The 18,217-nt window shown below is 43.1% G+C and overlaps 1 protein-coding gene across 2 annotated transcripts in view; it reads right to left on the bottom strand.

The window, feature by feature from the left end:
* The window catches only part of GRIP1 (glutamate receptor interacting protein 1), a 556,915-nt gene that overhangs the window by 537,585 nt on the left and 1,113 nt on the right, over positions 1-18,217 (bottom strand). The window lies entirely within an intron of this gene.

Below are 18,217 nucleotides of genomic sequence, written 5' to 3'. Positions count from 1 at the left end.
GAAAACCAGTTTCATGACTGGCCAGGCTTCGGTGTGACAGTTGTGTGTGTTTCTCCTTGATGCAAACCCATCCCATTTGTTGATTTTAATTCCCTGTAAGCCAACCACTCTCCCCCCTTTGAAATAAAGTAACTATTGTTTTGAAACCACGCATTCTTTATTAATTAAAAAAAAAGAATGAGATAATGGACAAGGTAGCCCGGGTGGGGTGGGGGAAGAGGGAACGACAAGGCCACATTGCTTATTGTAGCCACACTAAAAATCAAACTGTTTGAATGACCCACCTTCTGTTGCTTGGGCCATCCTCTGGAGTTGAGTGGCTGGGTGCCCAGAGCCTCCCCCCGCTCCCCCTCACCTTCTTGGGCGTCTGGGTGAGGAGGCTATGGAATATGGGGAGGAGGGTAGATGGTTATACCATGCATGCAGCGAGGGTCTGTGCTCTTGTTGGCTTTCCTGCAGCTCCAACAGACACTTCATCATGTGTGTTTGCTCCCTCAACAGATGCTTCATCGTGTCCATTTGCTCCCCCATTAGCCACAGCATCACATCCTGCCTCCGTTCTTCGCACTCACTTAATTCTTTCCTGGCCTCTGCCACTGAATGCCTCCATGCATTAAGTTGTGCCCTGTCATCGCGAGTGCATTTTTTTTTCGCCTTCTAATCTGCGATAACCTCAGAGACAGAGATGATAGGGGGAGCGTAGAAACATTCTATGCTCTATGATTCTGGGGAGACTGCATGGTCACCTGTGCTGCTGAGTTCACCACACTGACCAAACAGGAAATGAAATTCAAAAGTTTCCGGGGCTTTTCCTGTGTACCTGGCTAGTGCATCAGAGGTCAAAGTGCTGTCCAGAGCAATCACAATCGAGCACTCTGGGATAGCTCCTGGAGGCCAATACCATTGATTTGTGTCCACACTACCCCAAATTCAACCCAGTAAGGTCGATTTTAGCACTACTCCCCTCGTCGGGTAGGAGTACAGAAGTCAATTTTAAGAATCCTGTAGGTCGACAGAACGGGGTTGGTTGTGTTGATGCACTAATTTTTACATCAACCTAACGCGGCTAAATTCAACCTAACCCCGTAGTGTAGACCAGGCCTAAGCAGTTTACCGATGTACTCCTCAAATAACTATGAAAAGTCTCTTGAATATATTATCTGGTTATCTTGAAAAAGAGTTGTATGCCTAAGTTTCCTTAACCAACACACAGGATATCACGCTATCTACAACTATGCTAGAAAAACAAAAAATAAAAGGCACAAATCTGGCAGGAAGAGATGTGAAGGCAATGTAATTTGCTAACAGTTCTCTTGGCCTTCTCTGAAAGAGATATTGGAACAATATAAGGAACTGACTTCACTGGAAGAGGCAACAAGAGACTCACCGTAATTCAGTGCCTGAATAAGCAAACACAACCCAACCCAAGTCAATGGAGTTAAACTCACCTTCTACCAGCAGTGCATTTAGCTCTGATTCTGTGGCAATATTTTCCATGTGATTACCAATCTAGTTTCAGCATAGTTTCTCTCTAACAGAACGAATTACTATATCACAAATCCTCAAACTGATCTTTTATTCAAGCTATCATGTAAATAATCCATTCCCTACATAAAAGTACAGATGCTTTACTTACACACATTTTATCATTGAAGTTAATTCTTCATTGAGTAACAAAATGGTCTGATTACTCCAGAAGAATAACCTTACCTTAAACATTGGTCCCAATACTGCCTTCACTGTATCTGGACACATCCTACTGATGTCAACAAGAGGTTTGTGCAAACAAGGACAAAATTAGATCCTTTGCTTTGCCATCTGCCCATGGTTTATGCACAGATATCAAGAAGACAGATGGAGAACGACATTTTAGCAGAGGAATCAATCCATTGCACTTATAATTATGCTTGTTAAGTCCAGATGCCCGCAATTTCTCAACTAGCTAGTGATGACCAAGATTGCCTATACCTTGACCATTCTTACTTCCTAGTGCTTGGTGATGACAGAGAAATATACAAGCTCCATGAAGAGGCCAACCCTTCTCCAATTTAAAAAGCTGACAGTTAAAGAATACAAAGTTTATTTGTATGGCAGTAGTACCCAGTCAGGATCAGGGCTCCACTGCATGATATGCTATACAAACACATAGTACACACTCCTTGAAGGACTGAGTTTACACTATAAATAGACAAGACAAACAAGTCAAAGGTACATGAATTATTATGTATTTTCCCAATTTGCTATAAATTAGTTCCCTCACAAAACACAGCTATCCCAGACAGAGGCTGCTTTACCCCTTGCTGACCTAATGTGCTTTCCCTCATCCTGCTAACCTACAGCACAGAGTTGGGCACAGGGTGGGAGGGGAATGGGAGAAGAAACAGCTGATCAAATGGTGCCTACTACAGAGTGAGAGAAAGCATACCGTGACCATGGCCAGTTCCTGCTCACAGTATCCTCTGGCCACTGCTACCATTCCTATCCTGCCACTCAATATCTCACAGAATGAAGAGTCATTCATGAATATCATATATATACACATTTCCTGTCTATGCTAAAATATATTCCCTGGGTTCAAGTGTAGGCACACATTTGAGTAGTATTAAAAGGACAGTGTCAATCCAAAATATAATTAATTTAAAAAAGAAATTCAAAGTAGTTTCAGGTCACACACCTGCCTGAATCCCTCTGCCAATTCTTTTTTTTTTTTTTTGGGGGGGGGGGGGGTAAGGGAGGGTGGAAAGAGGGAAGTAGAAACAATAGGAGAGGTGTTACAATTTACCTATTGCTTAAAATGCTTGTTTTATTCAAGCACCTACTATATAAACTAATTGAGATGCAAGTCTACCTTTACAAAGATAAATTAAAAGATGCCATTTATCTGTTAGAGCTGGAAAGGTTACAACACTCCATATATAACCAATCTTTAAAGGAGGCATCTGTTGCTATAGTATTTACCACACAAAGCTGACTGGATGTGATGGTAAACTGTGATTCTGTTTTAAAACAGTACGTCTGTTTCAAGAATTCCTTACATCTTAACAGATTTATCTCTCTCATTTTTAAGTAGGCTCTCTTTAAAAACAAAATGCAGCCTGCTTATTCATTCCAAGAATAAGCAAAATTCAGGTGCAGGGAGGTAGGACGTCCCAATACCTTTTTTCCCATTTTACTCTATAGAAATCGACTGTTTCTGACATTGTACAGGGTTGGGCACACTATCAGCTCCTACCAAATCATATATATACACACTTCATTTTTCACCAGTTAAAAAATAATTCACCAATGCAAAAAATAATTCTCACCAATACTCTCTGGCTGGCAGAAGAGGCTTTAAACAACAAAAAAAAAAAAAAACCTTGAACCATGGACAACTGGACTATTGAGTGCAATTGTAAAGGGACTAGTTATATAATTTATATCTTGCTAATTTGTATCCTTAAAAAAAAAAAAAGTCTTGAAACCTGAAAATTTGACTGACAGCTAATCCACATAACCAGATGTTCCAGTCACTGTTACACTCATTCTCCCCTCATTTGTTACATCCACATTGCACTTGCCTTGTTTTAATTCACAATGTAAGCTCTTCGGGACAGGAAACCATCTCTTACTGTATATTCATGCAGCACCCACCAGAACCTCAAACCAATTGATGTCTCTGCTGCATAGGTAATAAAAAGTAATAAAGCTGGCACTAAAGTTTTGCAGGAAGTGCTACATTACACAGGAATCGTAGTTTATTATTATAGTTCACTAAAAAAATTACACAAACTTCTACACTGCGAAATAAGGTCGAATTTATAGAAGTCGGTTTTTCAGAAATCGGTTTTATATATTCGAGTGTGTGTGTCCCCACAGAAAATGCTCTAACTGCATTAAGTGAATTAACTCGGCGGAGCGCTTCCACAGTACCGAGGCTAGAGTCAACTTCCGGAGTGTTGCACTGTGGGTAGCTATCCCACAGTTCCCGCAGTCTCCACTGCCCATTGGAATTCTGGGTTGAGATCCCAATGCCTGATGGGGCTAAAACATTGTCGAAGGTGGTTCTGGGTACATATCGTCAGGCCCCCGTTCCCTCCCTCCCTCCGTGAAAGCAAGGGCAGACAATCGTTTCACGCCTTTTTTCTTGAGTTACCTGTGCAGACGCCATACCACGGCAAGGGTATGGAAAGGGTACTTCCATGGAACTTTGTGACTTGCTTTCCCCTGCCCTGAAGCGCATGAATAACAAGATGAGAGCAGCCCTCACAGTTGAGAAGCGAGTGGCAATAGCCCTGTGGAAGCTTGCAACGCCAGACAGCTACCGGTCAGTTGGGAATCAATTTGGAGTGGGCAAATCTACTGTGGGGGCTGCTGCAAGTAGCCCACGCAATCAAAGATCTGCTGATATCAAGGGTAGTGACCCTGGGAAATGTGCAGGTCATAGTGGATGGCTTTGCTGCAATGGGATTCCCTAACTGTGGTGGGGCCATAGACGGAACCCATATCCCTATCTTGGCACTGGAGCACCAAGCCGCCGAGTACATAACCGCAAGGGGTACTTTTCAATAGTGCTGCAAGCTCTGGTGGATCACAAGGGACGTTTCACAAACATCAACGTGGGATGGCCGGGGAAAGGTACATGACGCTCGCATCTTCAGGAACTCTGGTCTGTTTCAAAAGCTGCAGGAAGGGACTTACTTCCCAGACCAGAAAATAACTGTTGGGGATGTTGAAATGCCTATAGTTATCGTTGGGGACCCAGCCTACCCCTTAATGCTATGGCTCATGAAGCCATACACAGGCAGCCTGGACGGTAGTCAGGAGCTGTTCAACTACAGGTTGAGCAAGCGCAGAATGGTGGTAGAATGTGCATTTGGACGTTTAAAGGCGCGCTGGCGCAGTTTACTGACTCGCTTAGACCTCAGCGAATATTCCCAATATTCCCACTGTTATTACTGCTTGCTGTGTGCTCCACAATATCTGTGAAAGTAAGGGGGAGACGTTTATGGCGGGGTTGAGGCAAATCGCCTGGCTGCTGGTTACACGCAGCCAGACACCAGGGTGGTTAGAAGAGCACAGGAGGGCGCGGTACGCATCAGAGAAGCTTTGAAAACCAGTTTCATGACTGGCCAGGCTATGGTGTGAAAGTTCTGTTTGTTTCTCCTTGATGAAACCCCCCGCCCCTTGGTTCACTCTACTTCCCTGTAAGCTAACCACCCTCCCCTCCTCCCTTCGATCACCGCTTGCGGAGGCAATAAATTCATTGTTGCTTCACATTCACACATTCTTTATTAATTCATCACACAAATAGGGGGATGACTACCAAGGTAGCCCAGGAGGGGTGGTGGAGGAGGGAAGGAAAATGCCACACAGCACTTTAAGCACAGCACTTTAAAAGTTTACAACTTTAAAATTGATTGAATGCCAGCCTTCTGTTTTTTGGGCAATCCTCTGCGGTGGAGTGGCTGGTTGGCCGGTGGCTCCCCCATCATGTTCTTGGGCGTCTGGGTGTGGAGGCTATGGAACTTGGGGAGGAGGGTGGTTGGTTACACAGGGGCTGTAGTGGCAGTCTGTGCTCCAGCTGCCTTTGCTGCAGCTCAACCATGCACTGGAGCATACTGGTTTGATCCTCCAGCAGCCTCAGCATTGAATCCTGCCTCCTCATCACACTGCTGCCACATTTGAGCTTCAGCCCTGTCTTCAGCCCGCCACTTACTCTCTTCCCGGTCATTTTGTGCTTTCCTGCGCTCTGACATTATTTGCTTCCACGCATTCGTCTGTGCTCTGTCAGTGTGGGAGGACAGCACGAGCTCAGAGAACATTTCATCACAAGTGCATTTTTTTTTTCTTTCTAATCTTCACTAGTCTCTGGGAAGGAGAAGATCCTGTGACCATTGAAACAAATGCAGCTGGTGGAGAAAAAAAAAAAAAAAAAAAAAAAAGGGACAGCGGTATTTAAAAAGACACATTTTATAAAACAGTGGCTACACTCTTTCAGGGTAAACCTTGCTGTTAATATTACATACATAGCACATGTGCTTTCGTTACAATGTCGCATTTTGCCTCCCCCCACCGCGTGGCTACCCCCTCAACCCTCCCGTGTCTAACAGCGGGGAACATTTCTGTTCAGCCACAGGCAAACAGCCCAGCAGGAATGGGCTCCTCTGAGTGTCCCCTGAAGAAAAGCACCCTATTTCAACCAGGTGACCATGAATGATCTCTCACTCTCCTGAGCATTACACAGAGAGATAAAGAACGGATGTTGTTTGAATGCCAGCAACCATACACTGCAATGCTTTGTTGTACAATGATTCCCCGAGTACGTATTACTGGCCTGGAGTGGTAAAGTGTCCTACCATGAAGGATGCAATAAGGCTGCCCCCCCCCCAGAAACCTTTTGCAAGGGCTTTGGGAGTACATCCAGGAGAGCCGCAAATGCCAGGGCAAATTAATCCTTTCACATGCTTGCTTTTAAATCATGTATAGTATTTTAAAAGGTACACTCACCGGAGGTCCCTTCTCCGCCTGCCGGGTCCAGGAGGCAGCCTTGGGTGGGTTCGGGGGGTACTGGCTCCAGGTCCAGGGTGAGAAACAGTTCCTGGCTGTCAGGAAAACCGGTTTCTCTGCTTGCTTGCTGTGAGCTATCTTCTTCGTCCCCAAAACCTGCTTCCGTGTTGCTTCCATCTCCATTGAAGGAGTCAAACAACATGGCTGGGGTAGTGGTGGCTGAACCCCCTAAAATGGCATGCAGCTCATCATAGAAGCGGCATGTTTGGGGCTCTGACACGGAGCGGCCGTTCGCCTCTCTGGTTGGCTTGCTTCAGCTCCTTAAGTTTCACTCAGCACTGCTTCAGATCCCTGTTATGGCCTCTGTCCTTCATGCCCTGGGAGGTTTTGGCATTTTGAAAACTGGAACGGAGTTCTGATAGCACGGATTCCTCTCACCATACAGCGATCAGATCCTGTACCTCCCGTTTGGTCCATGCTGGAGCTCTTTTGCAATTCTAGGACTCCATCACGGTCACCTCTGCTGATGAGGTCTGCATGGTCACCTGCAGCTTGCCACGCTGGCCAAACAGGAAATAAGATTCAAAAGTTTGCAGTTCTTTTTCTGTCTACCTGGCCAGTGCATCTGAATTGAGAGTACTGTCCAGAGCGGTCACAATGGAGCACTCTGGGATAGCTCCCGGAGGCCAATACCGTCGAATTGTATCCACAGTACCCCAAATTCGACCTGCCAAGGCCGATTTAAGCACTAATCCACTTGTCAGGGGTGGAGTATTAGTTTCTATCAGAAGTTTTGTAAAAAAAGAAGAAGTTATTGAGTACATGTTTGGCAATATATTAGAACATACAAAAATGTGTTTTGCTATTATGGAGCGAGTATTCATGTTCAGTTTATCTCCCCACAAAAAGATGCCAGTAGTTTTGATTGGCATGCACTCTCAAAAGATTAGTTTGTTAGTGTACAAGGAACCTGGTCTTCCATTCTCTTTGATTAATAACGTAAAGTTGGTGGTCAAAGTTATAACAGCCCACAATTCGGTAAAACACTAGATGTGCACCTTCATATATATCAGTGACATCTAGGTAGACAATGCTGCAGCAGCTATTATAGTGTAGTTTGTATTAGCTGAAAAATTAGCACAAGCCAAAGGAGGAAAATCAGCAAGGAAGCAGCAGGGCTGTGCTACGAGCATCCAACCTGAAATACAGTTCTCCTATTCCGAGCTAGATTGAATATAGGAAGTTCATCTTGTGAGAATCCCAGCATGCAGTTGAAACCAGCTGTGGTGCACATTGTCGTGTCACATTACAGAGTACCATCACAAACTGCTTACATACTTCACCAGTGTGGTGTTCTACGGGTTAAGACAGTCAGTGCTCAGTAACTTCAACATACATGTGGAAAACAAATCTTTTGAAAGAGTTGAGGATTTTATTGCCACCATGTTGACCATAAAACAACCCAGACATTGTTGGCTCACTTCATACAGCTATTTGTGTTCTTGACCTATTGGTTAAATCAGGATTTGAGATGAATAATTTGGAAATTTTATTTAGATCATGGAGTGACCATTAACTCCTGCATTTTGAGGTTGCACCTCTCCTATTAAGGTGATGGATCTCTTTTGATGTTTTCCCCTTTGAAGGGCTTAGAACAGTGGATTTGTTTTGGATAATGGATAGCTTAATCCACGTTGTCTCACTCAATGGTTTATATGAGAAATTCCTGACAGGAAGAAATCTTCTCTTATTTTGTAGATCAAGTTGTTCTGATTCAGGCAGAGCTGTCATCAACACATTTTTGAGAGTACAAATCCCACATCTCCCCTACCTGAGTTGGGAGCACTTTGTTCAACCACCTGTTCTAAAGACTCATATCCTGTTCACGAAGGTCATTGAAAAGAATAGGGCCCATTGTTGGTGAAGACTGTCCATCGCTCCTGGAAGGAGCACAGGTTGCTGGCTTCCCTTAATAAATAGCATATATTGCTAGTGATTCAATAAACTAGGGACTGGCAACCTTTAGCATGCAGCCCACCAGGGAAAGCCGATGGCAGGCGGGATGGTTTGTTTACCTGCAGCATCTGCAGGTTCAGCCGATCCAGCTCCCACTGGCCGCGGTTTGCCGTTCCAGGCCAATGGGGGCTGTGGGAAGCGGCAGCCAGCACATCCCTCGGCCCACGCTGCTTCCCACAACCCCCATTGGCCTGGAACAGCGAACTGCGGCCAGTAGGAGCTGCGATCAGCCCAACCTACAGATGCTGCAGGTAAACAAACTGTCCCGGACCACCAGCGGCTTTCCCTTACGGGCCACGTGCCAAAGGTTGCAGATCCCTGTAATAAACCATCATTAACTGGTGACAAAACACCCTGTATCTAGCTTTCCATTTTGGGTTAATATTACTGAAAAAAGTTAGGGTAAAACCACCAAGTGTTTGTTGGTTTCAGAGTTCCTCGTCTTATATGGGTACCACTGGGTATGACACAGAAACAGCTATGGTAGATGATCTTTTCTGGCTGATGGATGAAAATCAGGAACACATGATGATCATTGAAGGAATGTGGATGTACAGTGATGTTGCTCAGGAAGTGCCCTTGATTTGGCTGCAGCAGATCACGGGGGAGGTGAATGGGGTTTGCTCTTGTATGATTTTTTTCCTCTCCTGCTACAAGGATGATAATGAGAAATTGTTCTTGCATCCCTGAAGGGATTCTTGTGTGGGATTCCACAAGGTCTCATCTTGTTTAATGTGTAGCTGTTGGGAGGATTAGTGACAAGACATGTGTGGCAATGAGGTCAGTATGCTGATGACACCCAGTTTTTCAATCTCCATCTCATGCTAGCTAGCTGGAGCAGTCTTGGCCCTACCCGGTGTTCGGTTAAGATTAAGGCATGGATGAGGACTAGCTGTCAGAGAAACAATTAAATCAAACTGAAATGTTGGTTGGCCGGGAAAAGCAATCAGAAGATATGCCAAAGATAGCATCTGCCTTTTGTTGTTTGAGTTTGCAAATTAGGGGTCAGGTTAAATTTTCAGGTGGCAACTACAGACAAGCCATCTTTTTCTTTTTTATATATGGCTAGGAGATATTCTTTCAGATATAATCCTTGTCATCCATTCCTTTCTCACCTCCAGATTAGACTATTGCAACATGCTTTGCATGAGATTACATTTTAAAATCATCCAGAAATGGAGGTAGTGCAAAGTCTGTAGCCCGATTGTTAAAGCACTTGTTCCTGTTGTATTACACCACTGCTCTAATCTGCATTTGATACCCATAGGTTTTTGGGTAGACTTCAAGGTGTTGGGTTTGACCTACAAAGCCACAAAAGACTTAAGAAATTTATCATCTGAGAGATTGTAAGTGGCAGTATTGCTCAGTGAGAGAGGCAGCCAGCAGAAATGCTCAAGCTGGAGCAATCCCCAGTTTAGCAAACAGGGGAATGGTGTCGTGGGGGCCTGCCAGCTTTGGGACTTGGCCTTCTCCCTTCATGCAAATTTTGCTGACCTTCAAACCAAGCTGCAAAATCCATCTATTTTTTCTGTCTTTGGAGGAGCAGCAGAGAAAAAGAAAGGGGTTATTGTCTTTTGTTTTTTCTGATACTGAGCACTGTGTTGGTTAGTGGGGCAAGATTGTGGGAGTCAGTTATGACAACTGTATATTTAACCTGTCAAGCATTCCTAGAACTAAGAATAGGTGCTCGCTTATTTTATACAGAACAAAATAAATACACTTTTTTAAACTGTGTGTACACACTAAGTGATACCAAGCAGTTCTTCAGGGAACACACAAGACAAGCTGATGGATCACTTGATGATTACCCGTTCTGTTCATTCCCCCTGGGGCACCTGGCATTGGCCACTGTTGGAAGACAGGATACTGGGCTAGAGGGACCTTTGGTCTGACCCAATATGGCTGTTCTTAGATTATCTGTTACATTCCTGTCAAACTTGATCAGCTATGAAGCTGACACTGGAGTCCCATAAAATATTTTTATTTATCTAAATTTAACTTGATTGGAAGGCATATTGAATAGTATGAATTCCAGAAATGTTTTTCTTATCAAAGTATTTGCTCAAATGTCACCTAAGAAAGCGTTTTATAACTGGATTTGGTTTAGTAGCTTAGACAGAAAAACTGGGGAAAGCGTGCCCTGAATTTTAATGATACATCTTACACTGGTGAGTCTTCACATGTCATTTCTGAAGTGACAAGGTTTACCACAACAGCCATATGTTAGTTTCATTACTCAACATAGAGCATAATTCCAGACCTCTAAAAGAGGAAGCTCACTCCTGGTAAGCTTACTAGTGGAATCCAAGAAAGACCAGTCACTACAGATGCTGTTTCATTATGGTATTAATTATGGAGGCAGCAGTACCAACTCCACAGTTAAAGGATCTGTTGCAATTTGCACTTAAACAAGACTAAAATCCCTCTTTCACATTTTAATGTACTGGATTTAGTCTCTAGATTTGACACAATAATTCTCCAGAGGCCAAGTGAATGTTCCATACAATTTACAAAGAAAAATATTTACCAACTTTTGCAGGAAAGATATTTTAAAAAAGGAGAATTTTTAAATGTTAACTTGTTTTCCTCACTTTGCTTTAGATCTTCTAAATAAACAAACCAAAAGTCCCGTGTCACTCCCTGCCACACATACATACACCCACCCTACCTCATCGGTATTCTTTGAAACTTAAACACAAAAAGTTATTCTCTTCATTCAGAATAGAGATAGATTTGATCAGCTAACATTGGCAAAACGCAGTTACATTATTTGAAGTCAAAACAAATTTCCATTGAAATTTTGTTTTCAAACTCTTCTGACGAGCTGTAACCCTGACTCAGCATCTATGTTCTCTGTACATAACTCTATTGAGCCAAGGAGACAGTCTGAAGAGCAGGAATTATGGCATGGTTACACTGGGCCTATTGCACTACACCTCTGGCGTACTGGACAAGATGAGTCTCTGCACTGATGCAACAGCATTTGAAGCGTTGCTCACAGCAATGCTTCCCTGATACTGCTGCATTGCTGTGGTGGAGAGCAGAAGCAACAGGAGCAGGAAGCCCTTTAAAAGTTAATCCTTCAACATAGATGCACTGGGACTGACATACAAGGACTGTCACGCAGCTCCCCACTCTCCTAGCACGGCCTCTCTCTCCTCACTGTATATCCCACAACATGCCCATCCACACACCCTTGATTTCCCAAGTATACAACACCATGGGGAGCCAAAGAGGTTCCATGTGGAGCCAAAGATGAACAGGCAGCTACATATAAAGAGGAGCTTGTGTGTTGAGCAGGAATGTTGAGGAGAGGGTGAGAAGAAATGTGTGTAGGATCACAGAAGAAAAATATAGGACTTGAGGGGGGAAGGGCCTGGGGAAACAAGATTTATGTTCTGACAAGCCATAGGTGGTCCGTCATACTTGACCTCTCTGTTCCACTTCTCTCAATAACATTTCTCCTACCTTAAGTTCAATTTTCCCCCCCATTCTTCCCTACTAGTCCCATCCACCCACATCACCACATATCCCATGGCTCCATAGTCACAGGAGCCCACCTAACATCCCCGTATGCCCCACTCCTGTATACTGCTCCCCAAACTCTCCAGATCCTTGCTCCTCAACATACTCCCCATCATGCCTCCTACTTCCCTATTACATTCAGCTTAAAAAAAACCCAGCAACTTTGTGCATATGATATGCACACATTAATGGTTAAAGCTAAACATGGAAGAGAATTAAGAGAACATTGTGTGGAACTGGGTTCTACAAGAGAACATGGAGAAAGAATGCAGCTCTCCAAGGAGCAAGGGAAACTGTAGAGTGGAGGGGCATGGGAAACATCAGATCTCAATAGGAAATCATTCTTATCCATACCAATAAACTAATAAGCATTGAGATAGTAAGGCATTGGGAAATTAAACTTTGGAGTTCAATTTGCTAGCCCACATAACCTACCAATATTAACACCACAAATAATTTTTATTACATTATTTATTATATGTATTATGGAAGCCCTTACAAGCCCCCAAATGAGTTCACGATCCCGTTGTGCTAGGCACTGTACATACACTTCAATACCAGGCAAACTGGTTGAAACTATAGTAAAGAACAGAATTATCAAACACAGATGAACACAATATGTTGGGAGAAGAGTCAACACAGCCTTTGTAAAGGAAAATCATGCGTCACCAATCTATTAGAATTATTTGAGGGGGTCAACAAACATGTGGATAAGGGTGATCCAGTGATTATAGTGTACCTGGACATTCAGAAAGCCTTTGACAAAGTCACACACCAAAGGCTCTATGCAAAGAATGGAGTCATGGGATAAGAGGGAAGGTTCTCTCATGGATCAGTAACAGGTTAAAATATAGGAAACAAAGGGTAGGAATAAATGGTCAGTTTTCACAATGGAGAGGTAAATAGCAGGGTCCCTCAAAGATCTGCACTGGGACTAGTGCTGTTCAAAATATTCATAGCTGATCTGGAAAAGAGGGTACACAGTCAGGTGGCAAAATCTGCAGAAAAAATTTCTCAAGATAGTTAAGTCCAAACCTGACTGTGAAAAGTTACACAGGGATCACACAAAGCTGGGTGACTGGGCAACAAAATGCCAGATGAAATTCAACGTTGGTAAATACAAAGTAATGCACACTGAAAAACAATCCCTGTACATACACGATGAGGGAGTCTAAATTAGTTACCACCATTCAAGAAAGAAATCTTGGAGTCAATGTCGATAGTTCTCTGAAAACATCTGCTCAATGTGCAGCAACAGTCAAAAATGTGAACAGAATGTGAGGAACCATTAGGAAAGGGATAGATAAGACAGTAAATATCATAACACCACTATATAAATTCACGGTACGCGCACACCTTGAATATGGCATGCAATTCTGGACACCCTATCTCAAAATGGATAAATTAGAATTGGAAAGGGTACAAAGAAAGGCACCAAATATAATCAGGGATATGGAACAGCTTCCATATGAAGAGAGATTAATAAGACTTGGATTTTCAGTTTATAAAAGAGATGATTAAGGGAGAGATGATAGAGGTATATAAAATCATAAATGGGGTGGAGAAACTGAATAGGGAAGTGTTATTTACCTTTTCACATAATATACAAACCAAGGGTCACTCAATGAAATGAACAGGCAGCTCATTTAAAACCAATATAAGGAAGTACTTCTTCACACAACACAGTGTCAGTCTGGGGAACTCAGTTCCAGGGGATGCTGTGAAGACCAAAAATATAACTGGGTTAAAAAAATTTAGATAAACCTATCCTCCATGAACTATCAGTGGCTATTAGCCAATATGGTTAGGGACAAAACCCCATTCTCTGGGTATCCCTAAACCTTTGACTGCCAGAAGCTGGGACTGGACAAATGGGGATGGATCCCTTGATAAATTGCCCGGTTATGTTCATTCCCCCTGAAGCATCTGGCACTGGCCACTGTCAGAAGCCAGGATACTAGGCTAGATGGACCATTGGTCTGCCCTAGTTTGGCCATCCTTATGTTCTTGTGAGACAGTCCCTAGCCCAATGATTTTATACTCTGAATAGACAAGACAGTGGATGCTCCATCACTGATCATTTTTAAATCAAAACTGGATGCTTTTCTAAACAGCTGTGCTCTAGGAATTATTTTGGGAAGTTCTATTTTATACAGGTCAGACTGGGTGATCACAATGGTCCCTCCTGACACTTGAATCTATGAGAAAGGAAGTATTATCCCCATTTTACAAATAGAGAACTGGGGCAGAAACAAACATAAGGGCTAGAGCCAAGAAAGGAGGAGGAGAGACTTAGGCTCAGTCTTTAAATGCCTGACTTTAGGTGCCCTGCCATCCAGTGAATCCTCATCTCTGACTTAAGACACCCAGTCTCCATATACAATGCATACGGAGAGTTAGGTGCCTAAGAATGGGACTCTCAGACGTCAGCACACTGAGTAGGGACCTGTCTAAGGTAACCAGTAGGAAATGGTGAGGAGCCCTGCCCCACAAAGGTAGTTATGTACTTATCTCTCCTTCAGATTTACAGCCATGAATCGTCTCCTACAATTAGATGCCTAAGCCAGGTCACCCCGTTCTTGCAAAAAAAAAAAAAAAAAAAAGCAGGGGGAGGGTCACGATGCCCTTACACCCCCAGCTCAGCGGTTAGCACTTACTAGGGATGAGAGAGACCTGGGTTCAAATCCCCATTCTGCCTGATTTGGAAGTGGGATCTGAACCTGAGTGAGTGGCCTAACCATGGGGATATAGGGTATTGTAGGATGGGTGTCTCTCAGTCTTTCCTATTGAAGTTGTTCCACTCTGTAGGAAAGACTTAAATATTCACTGGACCAGAAAAAGAGAGTGTGCGCTAACCACGTGGCTAGAGTTATTTCTCACTCTCTCTCTGGTCCAATTATCATTTACGTATTTCCTACAGAGAGGAACAACTACAACATGAGAGATTGAGAGAGACGTACCCCAAACTACTTGTAAAGCAGTGGTTAGGCCACTTATCTAAGAGACAGGAGACACAGCTTCAAGTCCCTGCTCCAAAACAGGCAGAGCAGGAATTTGAACTTGGGTTGCACACATCCCAGGTGAAAAGAAAAGGAGTATTTGTGGCACCTCAGAGACTAAGTACTCCTTTTCTTTTTGCAAATACAGACTAACACAGCTGTTACTCTGAAACATCCCTGGTGAGTGCTCTAACCACTGGGCTATAGCTCATAAGTGGACCACCGTTACTTCCTTCTCTCTTTGGATTAGGCATGCTCTAAGAATGCCTGGATTGGGCCCTGCAGGCAAGATAGATGGGGAATGCCTAATTTGATAATTCCACTGGGGCTCACACACCAGACTCCTGGGGAAATTCTGCAGGACTGCGTGCCCACAGAAAATACCCTCCGCAGAATTCCTGTGCTTCTTTGTAGAAAAGGACAGGGAAGCCATGTGGCCATGGGCACAGTTTGTGAGGGCATTGCTCTCCCCCAAACAGAGGTGAGGCATGGGGAGACACAGGGTTATGTGCCACTGCCCCCCCCCCCCAATTTCTGCCAGCACAGAGCTGCCCAGCTGAAGGAGGCTGTGTCTCGGCTCCCCTGATTCTGTAGTTGAACGCGGCCTCTTGAACGTGGGGTCCTAGTGCCAGTCGTGCTCCCCTTCTGTGTGCTGGGAGCCTTCCTGTTTTCTGTGCCACAGTGAGTGCCCACGGTGGGGCTGGGTAAGGAGGGGGCAGGGGAAATGAAGAAAGAGGGGTGAGGGAGTGGGGAGAAGAGGCAGATGGGAAGGAAGGGAGGATGGAATAGGGCCGGGGGAGGGAAATGTGGGAGTGAGGGGAGGGAATGGGGGTCGTGGCAGAGGGGGATGAGATGGGGAAGAAAAGGGGAGAGGGGAATCGTGGGGGGAAGCAGGAGCGCAGCATGCACAGTCCTCTTGGCAGCAGCTGGGACTCCCCCCCTAAGCAGGCCCATCGAACCCTCACCCTGACAAGCCCTACCTCCCAACACCTGGACCCCCCCATCCCCCCGACAAGACCCCACACCCAGACTCCCACCCCACGGAGCCCCAACCAGCTGCACCTGGACCGCCACCCCATCAAGCCCCACTCCCCCAGCACCTGGACCCCCCCACACCCAGATCCCCCCTGCTGAGCCCCAAATCACCTTCACCTGGATCCCTTGTGGAGTCCCATTGCCCCTGCACCCGGAAGCCCCCCTCCCCCGCAACAAACCCCCGTACATCCAGGAACATATATAATACAATTTAAAAATAAAGTACATATGTATTTATGAATTATTCCTTAAGAGTTAATATGAAATTCAATTTTATTCTGTAATTTTTTGTTAATTTGGATGTAAAAGATGGTTGTGATATTAGGTTAGAATAAATAGCTTATATACAAAAAAATTATACTAACATGAAGTATATATAAATGGATTGTAGGCTATCTGAATAAAAATGTCTGAAAACAGCAGAGGGGGATATTAGCACAACTGGCCCTAAACCAGAATTTAACTGTATTTGTAATTGCCTTTTAAGTCAATGCCATACCAAACTGCCACATTAGCTAGAGATGCATCTGATTTCATTTCATTATACTACACTGGCCATTTTTCTGGCCAGTTTGAAAGGTTTATCTAATCTACTCTACCATTCAGGTTCAAGGACAACCTGCTTCAACAATGATTACTTATTTTGATCACTTTATGTTTTCCTGAATTCCAAAAAAGAAAAATATGATCAAATTCTAAGTAGCACTGAAATTCTGGTAAATTAATTAGCTAAGCTTGAGCAATATACAATGAAACATACATCAGAAATAAACTATTTACTGTAGGTTCTGAAGAGCTTTATTTACCCTATGAAAACAAAATACAAAACAAAAGCATCAATGATAAGAGTTTCTAAATTTTAATTTGTTCAGCGTCATAATGAAAATAAAAGATACTACATAGAAAATATGAACGGTTTACAAATCAGCATCTTAGCGGATTTAGAAAGAAAGTTAAAAAAAGAGATAATAGTAATTGTGCACACTACTAAAAAAATTTAAGGCAGAAAGCACAATACCCATTCCTGACTGATTTTTTTAAGCACATAAAGGATTTTTTGCTTTCACTATCTCTGCAATACACAGATTAGATCTTTGAAAGTTCCCACATTTGTAAGAAACAGCTAGCATATTGTGACAGTTCAGTCACCTACTCATTTCTGTGTTTTTCCAGAACACAACACATGTTTACTCATGTCAAAAATATCTAGAGTTTAGCATACACCTGTAATAATTATATTAACGTAATGTAAGAGAATACTTAGTATTCATTTCAACCATGAGAAACTAACATTTCAATTATCCTTTTTAATTACCATACATTGTAATCTTCACTACTTTAGTGACTTACAACACACACCACACTTCTGAAACAGGCTTCAATATCCAGCCTGAGACCAGAAGTCTCTTCCTTAGAGCAGATCAAGCAATCTCACTTTGAATATTTTCTTGGTTTGTTCTTAGCAATACATAGATATATCCAATAAGAAAACAGTCAAAAGAAATAAATTCCCTGGCTCATTAGTCTATAGGCAAACCAAAGACCTTCTCTACCATCTAGAGGAGTATATGCGACTGTACATTGAAAGTTGATTAACAAGTGGTAATAACATACAACTTTTTACATATAATAATGGAATACGTGCAGTCTAAAATTCCCAAATGTTAATGTTTTACTGGATTTTTTTCTGCATACACATAATCCTTCCATGAAACGGTGACAAAGTAATCCCTGGTGACAGAACTTGTTTTTGCAGTTACAATGACAAAGTTGCTGTTTTATTCCACATAAAATGAAATCAAAGCATTGCTGGTTTTGAAGAGTGACCAGAAAACATCAGATCCATCATTTTGTAACAGGATTTAACTTTAAGCAAATAATCCTGCACTATAAGATTTTATTTAAGAATGTTGCTACAATCCCTTGTTGATCTCCTTAGAGTTTTCTGAATGGGATTTGCATTTGTTTTCCCCAATGTTATTAAAACTGTATGAATACTTAAGATGCCATCATTCCCTCTGAAAGTAAATTGCCGGATTTTTTCCTGGTTTCAGAATTTACAGTTTTGAAGTCCTGCAATTCTGACAACTTCCAAGGACCAGTCCTTTAGACCCACTCCTCCTAGCCACTTCCACACATTCCTCCAGAGCTAG

The sequence above is a fragment of the Lepidochelys olivacea genome (genome assembly GCF_965140295.1).
Source record: "Lepidochelys olivacea isolate rLepOli2 genome assembly, chromosome: 1".
Taxonomy (NCBI): domain Eukaryota; kingdom Metazoa; phylum Chordata; order Testudines; family Cheloniidae; genus Lepidochelys; species Lepidochelys olivacea.
Note: the sequence above shows the minus strand (reverse complement) of the source record. Positions and strands in the feature narration are given on the sequence as shown.